This window comes from Alosa pseudoharengus, unplaced genomic scaffold, assembly GCF_046254945.1.
Source record: "Alosa pseudoharengus isolate Yale_2024_CS ecotype anadromous, Long Island Sound unplaced genomic scaffold, YU_APseudo_1.1 YU_APseudo_1.1_scf_1, whole genome shotgun sequence".
Lineage (NCBI taxonomy): Eukaryota > Metazoa > Chordata > Actinopteri > Clupeiformes > Clupeidae > Alosa > Alosa pseudoharengus.
In genome coordinates, this window is record NW_027468564.1 from 9,885,916 (window position 1) to 9,900,644 (window position 14,729).

The window sequence follows — 14,729 nt, forward strand, 5'->3', positions numbered from 1 at the left end:
ATGAAAGAATTTTGAGTCTAGGTCAATCTGGTAAGGAGAAATAAGCGTTTTTGACAAGAGCGCCACCTTTGGGTGCAGTACCCCAAATTTGGGTTATGGGTAGTGGGGGGTACTGGTAACAATACTTGAAAATGTCAAGTTTCTAGGACTTACGGTTTATAGGAATATAGGTGATCTAGGAAAAAAGGCCTAAGTGGTCTAACTTTATTGGCCTATATCTCTGAAATGGAACAAAATATCAAAATTCTGAGCGATAACTTTTGTGAGGCTTGGTCTAAACATTGTCTGTGAGAATTTTGGTGAAGATTTGATTATTTTTGAAGAGTGTGAAACTTTTTATAATGTTTGGCTTTTCCATGAAATTGTGGAAAAAGTAAACATTTGTAGACCATAAGACCAGGGCCAAAAAGATGCATCTGAGTTTAGAGATTAATATTCTGAAAGAATTTTGAGTCTAGGTGAATCTGGTAAGGAGAAATAAGCATAATTAACTTTTTTTTTCAATAGCGCCACCTTTGGGTGCAGTACCCCAAATTTTGGGTTATGGGTAGAGGGGGGTACTGGTAACCATACCTGAAAATTTCAAGAGTTTTGGAGTTACGGTTTAGGCAACAGTATGACTTTTACAGAATTTTGGCCAAAAAATGAACGGTACAGAAACAATAGGGTTCCTGCAGCTACGCTGCTCGGACCCCTAATAAGAAAAGGTAGAATCACTATGGGTTGCCGCGCAGCTTCGCTGCTTGGCCCCCAATAATAATAAGAAAAGGTAGAATCACTAAGGGTTGCCGCGCAGCTTCGCTGCTTGGCCCCCAAATATAGCTGCAAGCAGCAATGTGGGGGCCAAGCAGTTGAGCAGGAGTTGTCATGGCAACCCAATGTTGCTACATTATACACACACCCAATTAACCACCCGTCCCACACACACACATATACACAGATAAACTTCCTCTCCCACACACCCCAATAACCCCCCACACATATGCATACCTCAAACATCACTAAATGTATTGTGCATAGTCAAGTTGTAGTCACGAGTCCACATACCAAGTTTGGTGTCGATACGAGAAAGTGTTGATAATTATAGCACCCCTAGTGGTCAAAAGTCACCAAATTTATTGTGCGTCCTCAGGTTGTAGTCACGAGTCCATATACCAAGTTTGGTGTCGATACGAGAAAGTGTTGCAAATTATAGCACCCCTAGTGGTCAAAGGTTGCTAAAATTATTGTCTGTCCTCAGGATGAGGTCCCAAGTCCATATACTAAGTTTGGTTTTAATATGTGAAAGCATTGCTGAAATATGAGCCCACTTCATGTTATTATAGCGCCACCTATAGGTCAAAAGTCATCAAATGTATTGAGCCTCCTCCTAACTGGGTCCTGAGACCCTCTACTGAGTTTGGTGTTGATACGCAAAAGCCTTGCCGAGATCCCTTCACTTCCTGTTTGGCGGATTGGTCGTCACAGGCAACCGGTTTTGAATATGTCTCCAAAAAGCAATGCGTTTATGAGTCATGGTCTGACGATCATCTGCGTCAAGTTTCGTGAAAATCGGAGAAACTTTGTGACCTTTGATGCCTTTTAAGTGTTTTTGATGACATCCAATATGGCGGTCTAATCAATTATGTTGACGTCACATGTTGGCATGTGTCGGCCTAAGGACCTCTCAAGGTATTAACAGATATCACTAATATGCTTTAATTCCAAACACATGACCCGTTACAGGCTAAAACGTAATTTTGGTAATTATAGCGCCACCTGTAGGTCAAACGTCACCAAATTTATTGAGCCTCCTCCTAATTGGGTCCTGAGACCCTATACTGAGTTTGGTGTTGATACGCGAAAGCCTTGCCGAGATCACTTCACTTCCTGTTTGGCGGCTTCGCCGCCAAACTTGATTGGTCGTGACGGGCGACGGGTTTTGAATATGGCTCATAAAAGCAATGCATTTATGAGTCATGGTCTGAAGATCATCTGCGTCAAGTTTCGTGAAAATCGGACAAACTTTGCCAACTTTGATGCCTTTTAGGTGTTTTTGATTAAATCCAATATGGCAGCCTGATCAATTACGTTTACCTCATAAATTTACATCTGCGTTGAGTTCGGTCTCATCCAAGGATTCCAAATATACCTTAATGTTCAAAATATGATTTACGGTAAATGCATAGATGCAATTCAAAATTTGAAACATTGGTGGCGCTAGAGCACTCAAAGTGCAGACTTGAAACTTTGATAAATTAAAGATATGACTGAACCGAAACAATGTGCCAAATTTCTCAACTTTTTACTGTACGGTTTAATGGCAAATGAGTGTTTCGTTATAATAATAAATATAACCGCAAGCGGTGATTTACGGGGTCCGAGCAAAACGAACATGATGGCATAGCTTTTTAGTTTTACATATGCTTTGATTGTTTGGGCACAATTGTTCAAAAGAAACGTGATCGGATTTCGGTTATCGGATTTCAGTTACCGGATTTCAGCTATCGGATTGGATCAAATCTTGAAAATGGGTTGTTCAAAGGGAAACAAGGATCCTGAAATTGGATTAGATCACATAATCTATTCTTGGTTTTGATCTGGATAAAACCTTCACTTTGTGTTGTTCAAAACTTTTGAGTTGGATTGGAATAAATTTGATGCATAAAATTAGGATTACCCTGTGCTGTAACATTATAGTGTGCTAACCTCCACAACCCAACAGTATTCTAACAATACTTGATTCTACAGGACTATTTATTTGTTGTGGATAAGAAGAAGGGTTTGATAATGGAAGGCAGTGTTTCCCACAGAATTGAATTGTTTTTGGGGTGGTGGGTTCTGTGTCGGAGTCAATAAGATAAACAGCGTATAATTATACAGATATACTTGCCTTGCACTACAAGTCCATATTGACAAGTAGCTGTAATGCTGTAATGTTATAGTGTGCTAACCTCCACAACCCAACAGCATTCTATTCTAGTATGCTAACCTCCACAACCCAACAGTATTTTAACACTAATGCTTCAGGTGGGATTTGAACACTCAACATAAGGATGACAAGTACAAGGCATTATCCCACTAAGCCACTGTCAATCCTACATCTTTGCCAGTCACATTCACATGGTGAAAATGTGTATTGGTAAACACACAAGAAAAACTCCAAGTATACATTTGACAATAAAACGTTTGGAAATTCTGGGACAATTAGACATTTGTAGAGAAGAATAGTAATGGATGAAATATAAATATGATAGACTTAATGATGAAGGAAAAATAGTAAACAAAGAAGTTCCCCTATATGTCATAGAGTGTGTCGGCATTCTGATTCTTGGCAACTAATGAGTGTGAATGTTAATTGCCTGATGTCATTCAGGTGCTGTTCAATGGTGTCAATCTTCAATAACCAATAGCATGTGCATCTTGAGCCTAAAGCTCTAGCTGGATTCGAACTCTCAACCTAACAAACACCAGCACTAGGCATTATCCCTCTGAGCCACTAACAATCCGACATATTAGGCAGTCACATTCACATGGTGAAAATGTGTGTTGGTAAACACACAAGAAAAACTCCAAGTATTCATTTGACAATAAAATGAAGGGCTTTCCTGAAAGAGTACACCTGAAAACTTTTGGATATTCTGGGGCAATTAGACATTTATAGAGAAGAACAGTAATGGATGAAATATAAATATGATAGACTTAATGATGAAGGAAAAATAGTAAACAAAGAAGTTCCCCTATATGTCATAGAGTGTGTCGGCATTCTGATTCTTGGCAACTAATGAGTGTGAATGTTAATTGCCTGATGTCATTCAGGTGCTGTTCAATGGTGTCAATCTTCAGTAACCAATAGCATGTGCATCTTGAGCTTCAAGCTCTAGCAGGATTCGAACTCTCAACCTAACAAACACCAGCAGTGTGTAATGAGTGTGAATGTTAATTGCCTGATGTCATTCAGGTGCTGTTCAATGGTGTGACTCAGAAGGCTCAATGGTATGGAGTGATGACACGGAGATGGCAGGTTTCGGTGCAACACAAGTTAACTTTATTTGAGTTTCAATTCATCTGTTCTTTTGTTCTTTACTTGTATGTGTGCTGCATCAAAGAGGAAACAAACAGAAAATGGAGTAATCAGTGAAATGGGGTAAATCAGTACAGATCCCAACTCACAAACAAACCAATTGACATTTGAACAATAAACTGAAATCATATGGCTATATAAGGTACAACTAAACAATACTTGACATCCCAAGTCAACCAACATCACCTAATCATCTCTCACATGGGACTCCAACACACCAAACCAACAAACAAAGACCTTAACTTTACACATGATGGCAGAGCTACTCTACAAACTGATAAACATCACAAAAGTCATAGTGAGGGTGATTAAAGTGATGACTTACGTTAACTCAAAGACGCACACAGAGCCGGACACACTGGAGTGCTGGGTTGAGATGAACAAAAGAGCGAACTGAGGGCGAGCAAACAATTTATCCTGGTCTGAGCCCCTGCTCCGGAGCTACAGGGTTTCCCAGCAGGTAAACTTTGGAAAGATTTGCAAAGATTTGGAAAAGATTTTTGAAAGACTACAGTCTCAGACCCTCTCACATCTAAAGACAAGTAGTAGAGTTTTAAGTCACAGACTATGATTTTGCAATGACTAGGGATCTTGCAGGGTCACTATTTACAAGACTGCAACACGATTCCTTTAAATTATTACCCATTGTGCAATAGATAAACAGGAACTGAAAATTATAGCCTACTAAACTCAAAGTCGTATTTTCGTGTTTCTGCAGCATTGTTTCATGCGTGACATCCTTAACCGATATAGAGTTGTTCTGTCAAGTGGAAGAGCCGACTAAATATGTATAAGAAATGACAAATATTATAAGAATAACAAATAATTATAGGCTACAGCTTATAATTATACAGTAATACTTGCCTTGCACTACAAGTCCATATTGACAAGTAGCTGTAATGTTACAGTGTGTTAACCTCCACAACCCAACAGCATTCTATTGTAGTATGCTAACATCCACAACCCACTAATGCTTCAAGTGGGATTTGAACTCTCAACCTAAGGATCACCAGTACAAGGCATTATCCCACTGAGCCACTGTCAATCCTACATGTTGGCCAGTCACATTCACATGGTGAAAGTGTGTATTGGTAAACACACAACAAGAAAAACTCCAAACATGGAGGGGCAATTAGACATTTGTAGAGATGAACACTAATAGATGAAATATAAATATGATAGACTTAATGATGAAGGAAAAATAGTAAACAAAGAAGTTCCCCTAAATGTCAGAGTGTCTCGGCATTCTGATTCTTGGCAACTAATGACTGTGTATGTTGATTGCCTGATGTCATTCAGGTGCTGTTCAATGGTGTGAATCTTCAATAACCAATAGTATTTGAGCTAGAGCCTAAAGCACTACCGGGGATTCGAACCCTCAACCCTCAACCTAACAAACACCAGCACTAGGCATTATCCCACTGAGCCACTGACAATCCTACATATTGGGTAGTCACATTCACATGGTGAAAATGTGTGTTGGTAAACACACAAGAAAAACTCCAAGTATACATTTGACAATAAAATGAAGGGCTTTCCTGAAAAAGTACACCTGAAAACTTTTGGATATTCTGGGGCAATTAGACATTTATAGAGAAGAACAGTAATGGATGAAATATAAATATGATAGACTTAGTGATGAAGGAAAAATAGTAAACAAAGAAGTTCCCCTATATGCCATAGAGTGTGTCGGCATTCTGATTCTTGGCAACTAATGAGTGTGAATGTCAATTGCCTGATGTCATTCAGGTGCTGTTCAATGGTGTGAATCTTCAATAACCAATAGCATGTGCATCTTGAGCATAAAGCTCTTGCAGGATTCGAACTCTCAATCTAACAAACACCAGCACTAGGCATTATCCCACTCTGCCACTGACAATCATACACATTCAGCAGTCACATTCAAATGGTGAAATTGTGTGTTGGTAAACACACAAGAAAAACTCCAAGTATACATTTGACAATAAAATGAAGGGCTTTCCTGAAAGAGTACACCTGAAAACTTTTGGATATTCTGGGGCAATTAGACATTTATAGAGAAGAACAGTAATGGATGAAATATAAATATGATAGACTTAATGATGAAGGAAAAATAGTAAACAAAGAAGTTCCCCTATATGTAATAGAGTGTGTCGGCATTCTGACTCTTGGCAACTAATGAGTGTGAATGTTAATTGTCTGATGTCATTCAGGTGCTGTTCAATAGTGTGAATCTTCAATAACCAATAGCATGTGCATCTTGAGCCTAAAGCTCTAGCAGGATTCGAACTCTCAACCTAACAAACACCAGCACTAGGCATTATCCCACTCAGCCACTGACAATCATACCCATTGAGCAGTCACATTCAAATGGTGAAAATGTGTGTTGGCAAACACACAACATCAAGAAAATTCCTAGCATACATTTGACAATAGAATTAAGGGCTTTATAAAAAAGAGTACAGATCTGAAAATGTGCACTGTTAATGGTATCCACCTAATGATGGTTGTATGGTTGTTATCCAAGAAAAAAAAATTACTCATATAGGAATATAGGTGATATAGGAGAAATGGGCTGAGTGGTCGAACTTTATTGGCCTATATCTCTGAAATGGAACAACGTATCCAAATTATTTTGATAACTTTTGTGAGGCTTTGTCTAAACATTGTCTGTGAGAATTTTGGTGAAGATTTGATAATTTTTGAAGCCTGTGAAACTTTTTATGATGTTTGGCTTTTCTCTGAAATTGTGGCAAAAGTAAACATTTTTAGAGCATAAGACCAGGGTGAAAAAGATGCATCTGAATGTAGAGATTAATATGATGAAAGAATTTTGAGTCTAGGTCAATCTGGTAAGGAGAAATAAGCGTTTTTGACAAGAGCGCCACCTTTGGGTGCAGTACCCCAAATTTGGGTTATGGGTAGTGGGGGGTACTGGTAACAATACTTGAAAATGTCAAGTTTCTAGGACTTACGGTTTATAGGAATATAGGTGATCTAGGAAAAAAGGCCTAAGTGGTCTAACTTTATTGGCCTATATCTCTGAAATGGAACAAAATATCAAAATTCTGAGCGATAACTTTTGTGAGGCTTGGTCTAAACATTGTCTGTGAGAATTTTGGTGAAGATTCGATTATTTTTGAAGAGTGTGAAACTTTTTATAATGTTTGGCTTTTCCATGAAATTGTGGAAAAAGTAAACATTTGTAGACCATAAGACCAGGGCCAAAAAGATGCATCTGAGTTTAGAGATTAATATTCTGAAAGAATTTTGAGTCTAGGTGAATCTGGTAAGGAGAAATAAGCATAATTAACTTTTTTTTTCAATAGCGCCACCTTTGGGTGCAGTACCCCAAATTTTGGGTTATGGGGTAGAGGGGGGTACTGGTAACCATACCTGAAAATTTCAAGAGTTTTGGAGTTACGGTTTAGGCTGCAGTATGACTTTTACAGAATTTTGGCCAAAAAATGAACGGTACAGAAACAATAGGGTTCCTGCAGCTACGCTGCTCGGACCCCTAATAATAATAATAAGAATACGTAGAATCACTATGGGTTGCCGCGCAGCTTCGCTGCTTGGCCCCCAATAATAATAAGAAAAGGTAGAATCACTAAGGGTTGCCGCGCAGCTTCGCTGCTTGGCCCCCAAATATAGCTGCAAGCAGCAATGAGGGGGCCAAGCAGAATAGGCCGGAGTAGCCACGGTGACAAGATAGAACTCAGAAGACACCCGGGATGAACAGGGCTGAAACAGAGCTGAGTATTGCCACCGCCTCCGCCAGCCAGCCCCCCCCCACCTAATCACCCCAGCCCGTCTCACCCCGTCCTGCCCTGCCCTGCCCTTGCACGCACGCATTAGAATTAACTGGATGGAACATGCTGTCATCAGTTTCACATCAAAAAATAAAAGATTGATATAACACATCAGCAACTACACATCAAAATGCAATATTGCTAATTGCAGCACCCCCTACAGGTCAAAGGTCACCAAATTTTTTGAGCGTCCTCCTAATGGGGTCATGAATATATGTAGTAAGTTTGGTTATAATATATGGCAGGGTTGCTGAGATATGAGCTCACTTCCTGTTTGGCGGTTTCGCCACCAATTTCGATTGGCTGTTACGGGCGAATGCTTTTGTCAATTGTTCCAGAGAGCAATATATTGATAGGTTATGGTCTAAAAATGGTCTGTGCCAATTTTGGTGAAGATCAGATGAAATGTGTGACCCGCGAAAACTTTTTGATGTTTTTGATTAAATCCAACATGACGGCCGAATCAATTATGATGACATCACAAGTTGTGCCGGGTCAGCCTAAGGACCTCCAACAGTATTACCTGATACCACTAGTGCATTTTAATTCTAAGGACAACAGCAGCTACAGGCCAAAAGGCATGTTTCTTAATTATAGCGCCCCCTAGAGGTCAAAGGTCACCAGATTTCTTGAGCGTCCCCCTGGCTGGGTCCTGAGTCCATGGACTAAGTTTGGTTATGATAGATCAATGGGTTGCTGAGATATGACCTCACTTCCTGTTTGGCGGCTTCGCCACAAATTTCTATTGGCTGTTACGCGCGAACGGTTTTAGTTCCGAAGACAAAAAGCAATGCATTAATGAGGCATGGTCTGTAGATGATATATGTAAAGATTGATGTCGATCGGACAAAATTTGTGACCTCTGATACGTTTTAAGTGATTTTGATGAAATCCAAAATGGCGGAAAATCCATCATGGCGGAAAATGACGACATAGGGTACGTTGAACTCGGCTTGGTCCAAGGATTCCAATGATACCTCATTTTTGACAATCGGGTCAACAGGTCAGAAGTTAGGTGCGTGAACGCAAGTCCAACTTTGGCCTGTTGGTGGCGCTAGAGCGCGGGAGGTGCCGACATGAAACTTGGTGACATGAATCAATGGACTGTCTTAAATCAGTGTGCCAAATGTCAGAACTTTTTGCCAGACGGTTCTATGGGCTGCCATTGACCTCCATTGCAAAATAATGCGCATCAGCAGCTACAGGCCAAAAGGCATGTTTCTCAATTACAGTGCCCCCTAGAGGTCAAAGGTCACCAGATTTATTGAGTGTCCCCCTGATTGGGTCCTGAGTCCATGCACCCAGTTTGGCTTTGATACATGCAAGGGTTGCTAAGATATGAGCTCACTTCCTGTTTGGCGGCTTCGCCACAAATTTCGATTGGCTGTTACAGCCGAATGCTTCTGTCAATTGTTCCAGAAAGCAATGCACTGATAAGGCATGGTCTGAAGATGGTCTCTGCCAATTTTGGTGAGAATCCGCTGAAATTTGTGACCTGCGAAAATTTGTAAGTTTTTTTGATTGAACCCAATATGGCGGCCGAATCAATTACGATGACATCACAAGTTGGCTTGGGTTAGCCTTTGGACCTCCAACAGTATTACCAGACACCACTAGTGCATTTTAACTCTAAGCACAACTGCAGCTACAGGCCAAAAGGCATGTTTCTTAATTACAGCGCCCCCTAGAGGTCAAAGGTCACCAGATTTCTTGAGCGTCCCCCTGATTGGGTCCTGAGTGCATGTACTTAGTTTGGTTATGATAGATCAATGGGTTGCTGAGATATGAGCTCACTTCCTGTTTGGCGGCTTCGCCACAAATTTCGATTGGCTGTTACGCGCGAACGGTTTTAGTTCCGGAGACAAAAAGCAATGCATTAATGAGGCATGGTGTGTAGATGATATCTTTGAAGTTTGGTGTCGATCGGACAAAATTTGTGACCTCTGATACATTTTAAGTGATTTTGATGAAATCCAAAATGGCGGAAAATCCATCATGGCGGAAAATGACGTCATAGGGTGCGTTGAACTCGGCATGGTCCAAGGATTCCAGCAATACCTCATTTTTGAAAATCGGACTGATGGGTCAAAAGTTACGTGCGTGAACGCATGTCCAACTTTGGCCTGTTGGTGGCGCTAGAGTGCTTAAGGTGCCATCATGAAACTTGGTGATATTAATCATGGGACAGTCCCTAATCAGTGTGCCAAATTTCACAACTTTTTACCAGACGGTTCTATGGGCTGCCATAGACTTCAATGGCAGAGGAAAGATGTTGAATAATAATAATAAGAAATCCTAGAAACACAATGGGTGCCTTCGCAGCTTCGCTGCTTGGCCCCCAATAATTTATTCACTGCAGGGCATTTCTACGTTCCTGTTTCTATGTCTACATTGAAAGTCAATTGCTTAGGCTAGGTTAAGACAATAAATAAACAGTCTGGCTCAAACTGCTTTCTTTCCCGTGAGTGGGTGGAGGTTTTGATGCTATTATATTAGGCTATTTTATATTATATTATATTATATTATATTAGGCTACCTAACAGTATAGCTATGACTAATAATAATATTAGTTGGCTAGTATTAGCAGCCTATAATACTTATTAGAATAGATTCCTAGTAGCCTACTATTAGTATACCCTGCTGGCATTTCAACATTGATTCAACGGTGAATAAACGTTATATACCAAGGGTGAATCAACGTTGAATTATGAGTTGGATTTGCAAATCGAATCAACGTTGATATCGCAACATTGTTTCAACATCCGCCGTTTCAACATAGGTGAACACATGTTGAAAGCCTCAACAGTGAATCACTGTTGAATATGATATATTGCAACATTGAAACAACGCAGTAAAATCCAACATGGTTAAAGCCTCAACTACAAATTACCGTTGAATAAACGTTGATATTGCAACATTGCTTCAACATTTTACCTTTATTAGCCTATGCAACTTGCAGTAGGCCTATCACACACAGAAATGATAAACACCTCCATCAAGAACCAGTCAACTTATATATTTTTTTACATTATTTTATTTTGTTTTATGTTTTACAACATAAATGATCTATCCAAACTCAGGTGTATGTGGTGCATGTATACCGATGGCATCATTCAGCAACAGCAGGGAGTGTCTTCCGAAAGCCACCACCACCCACCCTCTCCAGTGCATAATTCAAATATCTTCCCATGGTGTCCATTATTCGGGTCAGGGTGGTTCGCTGAAGACAGCATCTAAAGAGGAAACAACAAACCATTATTGTCAAAAACTGGTGAAAAAGCCTGTGGACATTCTCTGGGATTTGAATCAGGGATATTCCGATCACTGAACTTCCAAATAACGTCCATCAGTCACACTGTGTGAAGTAAGCGGCGCCAGAGAATGTCTAATAAGGGCTCTGGCGGCGCCCTAATTAGCAAGTTCATAGCTAGCAAATGTTACGCGGTTTCTAAACTAAAACATTTTTTGTCACATACAGCAAACATCACCTCATCATCCGCTAGTTGCCTGTCCCCTCAATACCATGTAAAAAAAACGTGGTCTCTGGACAGCCCAGGCTCCAAAAACGGCCTGGTCTAGTCTGGACCATGAAACATAACAAACTGTTCTAGCCAGGGGAGGGAGGGGCGAGCTAGCTCTCGGTTTTGTTTGAACATCAACAGAAGTGACGTTACCCAACATCTCTTGGAGCACCTGTAATGCAAACTACTCAGCTTGTGTGACAAATAAAAGCAAACCTACACTAGCAGCCTCGAAGTCAGGTGCCATAGTTAGAAGTAAAGCAGATGTGTATACACAACCATTATAAAGTTTGGGGTACACTTAGAAATGTCCGGTGCATTTCTTTTGATAAAGAGGACCTTTTTTAAAGGCCGTGTTGCAGGGTTCATTTTGGGCACAATTTGCTTATTGGTAATAAACATTTAAACTGTTATCCATTGTATTTGATGTTGTTGGGTATCACAAAACGGAATATAATACGAAAAAGCAGGTACTATTTCACAGCGGTTTGAAGTGATTCTCCTTTCCCCCACAATGCATTGCATTACGTCACCTTGGGGAGGCTACAGACCAAAGCCCACCTTAAGACCCTTGAGAGTAACGAGAGAGGAGTAAAGAGAGACGAGTAAGGGATTGTTCAGCAGTAGATAGCGCAGATTATAGATAAATAGATATAGATAGCCTAGATAGATATATAGACAGGTAGATAGATAGCTAGATAGATCATGTCATCTGCTGGTCGCGGGGTGAGCTCGACCAGCGGCCAAAACGCACTCGCTTCCCCAGTTACAGCAGCTCTCCACCGCAGTTTCCATCGGGATGGCACAGCCCACACAAGCACCTGCCAAACTGCGACTTGCCCTTATTATCTCCCTCTTTGGTAAGCCATACCCTGACGATGTCAATGACAATCAATCACGAGGAGTAGTTATCGAAAAAATTCATGCTGAAGACACGACCAGCCTAATCGGCGGCGGTTTGCAACAACAGGGGTGGCTCACAGGTGGGACTGGAAAGTTAGCCCATAGCACTAGCTAGCTATCATGATGCTTTATATTCTGATCGATCTTCTGACTAAGTTTACCCAGTAGCCTACTTATCTGAACTAACGACATGATCACCATCACTAGATATAAAGAAAATGTTGACTTCCACTCAGTGCTGTTCACTGACAGTAACAAAAAAAGGGTCATAACAATATATAAGCATAATGCATTGAACTGAATAGGCGCATTATGTAGCCTCATAATGAGACCTCTCAAATTCAGAAAATTGCTTAATTAAACAAGACATTGTTATCTTTGTTAGACCATAGGGTAGTTGCCATATAAATGCTGTAACAAAATTTGAAGTGTAAATATACAAACTTTATGTTGAACGTGTAACCGCGACCGTTTCCCATAGGAATGAATGTAAAACATACCCTCCAAAACGAGACCTCCCCAAATTCAGAAAAAAAAATACTTCTACTTGATATCAGGCAACGTTATTACCATTGGTCGATCATAGGGTAGCTGTGATATAAATGCTGTGATGAAATTTGAAGTGTAAATATAGAAACTTTATGTTGAAAGTGTAACCGCGATGTCCATTGGAATGCATTGAAATGACTGAAGCGCAGATCATGTAGCCCCCAACGTGACGTCATCACCGAATTGCGTAAAAAAACCCCGCTAATGCTAAAAACAACAAAAACTGGCATTTAACACCATTTGGAGACATTTTTAAAAATGATATACATATATCGAGTGCTTTATGTACCCATTAATCAACAGTGGTGGTTAACCTGCAACACAGGCTTTAAAGTGACCCAACACGTCTAAGCAGCAGTATGTCTGTGATATCATACCTAATTGCAACATTGCCTGCAGCAGCTCTTGCCTTCTTGCTTACACCACCTTTCCTCCCCCATCTGACTTGCAATAGCAGCTTCTGGCTCCAGGCTGGGACTGCTGGATAGCACCTAAAAAATAAAACAGCAATTGCCATACATTTTGTTATTGTTGATAAAGGTCAAAATCATAGAATCAAAAAAATAAGTAAGGTAAGTCAATCAGGTGTACCAACAAAAATTATAATTACCTTCTGAAGGCACTCTTGCCACCATCGCCGTCTATGTTAAGTCTTGATATCAGTTTACTTGTGAGGGCTCTGCCAGTAAAATATGAGTAAAAGATAAGATTAAACAAAATGATGCATCCTGTACAAAAAATTTAATTGCTGTACAATTACAGAAATATTGATTATGATCAGTTTGGCAGATATTCACAACACTACTAACATTACCACCAACACAATGGTAAAGTGGCTAAATTGCAAAATTCAAGACTATTTTAAGTAGCTGCAATAATCCTGATTAGTTTCTGTATTAATGCATTACATAGCACATATGTCAAGCAAATTAGAGCATGCACAATAACATAACCCATAGCCCTATCCATGGAACACTTACACCACGTTGAAGGCAGCAGCAATGGCTATCAGACATCATCAAGTAGCAGGTAGTGCCATCCAGACGGACTGACATTGCCCTGGATAGTTGATGGAGCCCACTACACAGTCATAACAACAGACAGACACATGAAAAGAGGGGATAAACTAAACACAGTTACAGACACAAATACATGCTTACGCATTATAATGCTATATGCAATTCTACGTGTGTTTGTGTGTGTGTCTACCTGGTGAGTGAACTCTCTTGCGGGCTTGGAACTTCTTCAGTATGGAAGTGGCACACATTTGGAATATTCCAGAATGCACTCAGAGTTCTCAGGGCAGCAGTCCTCACAACACACCGACTGCAAACAGAGGGAACACATGGAGACTAAGATCAATAAGTTCCAAAACACACAGAACATGAAAAGACCATCACTGAAGCACTACTTCACTCACATGCATCTTAAATAAACACATGCCTCAGTGCAAGTCAGGTACATCAAACAAGGGCCAAATAAGGGCTAAGAAATGAAAAACATGTAACACTACCCTTCACAAACTAAAGATCCCTTTACTTGTTGGCATGCCCACCCATCATACTTGCCCCCATTCACATCTATTATATGACAGGTCTGTTAATGAACATGGCTATTCATGGGTTTCATCAGGTCCCTTTCCACAGGTGTATTAACCCTTTAGGCGCCAGAGGTTTTTTTCCGAAACGATCAATTTTGACATCTTCATTTCAAAAGGCTATATCTTAAAAGTGATAAGAGATAGAGACTTTCTGTAAATTAGAGAAATATTAAGGATGACCCAAAGTTTATGTAGAGATTAAATGTGTATATCTAATTTGCATATTATGACGTCATATGGTGGCGGCCATCTTGGATTATAGAATTTTCATGAAAAGTTGCATGTTTGAATGATAAAATGCA

At 40.1% G+C, this 14,729-nt stretch overlaps 1 long non-coding RNA gene across 1 annotated transcript; it reads right to left on the reverse strand.

Moving 5' to 3' along the window:
• Positions 1 to 10,492: 10,492 nt before the first annotated feature.
• Positions 10,493 to 14,348, reverse strand: LOC143137629 (uncharacterized). Its single transcript, XR_012990039.1, has 5 exons — positions 14,037 to 14,348; positions 13,808 to 13,907; positions 13,438 to 13,506; positions 13,205 to 13,318; positions 10,493 to 11,087 (listed from the first exon to the last, which is right to left on the reverse strand). It is a non-coding gene; the product is annotated as an uncharacterized LOC143137629 (long non-coding RNA).
• Between the last annotated feature and the right edge of the window lie 381 nt (positions 14,349 to 14,729).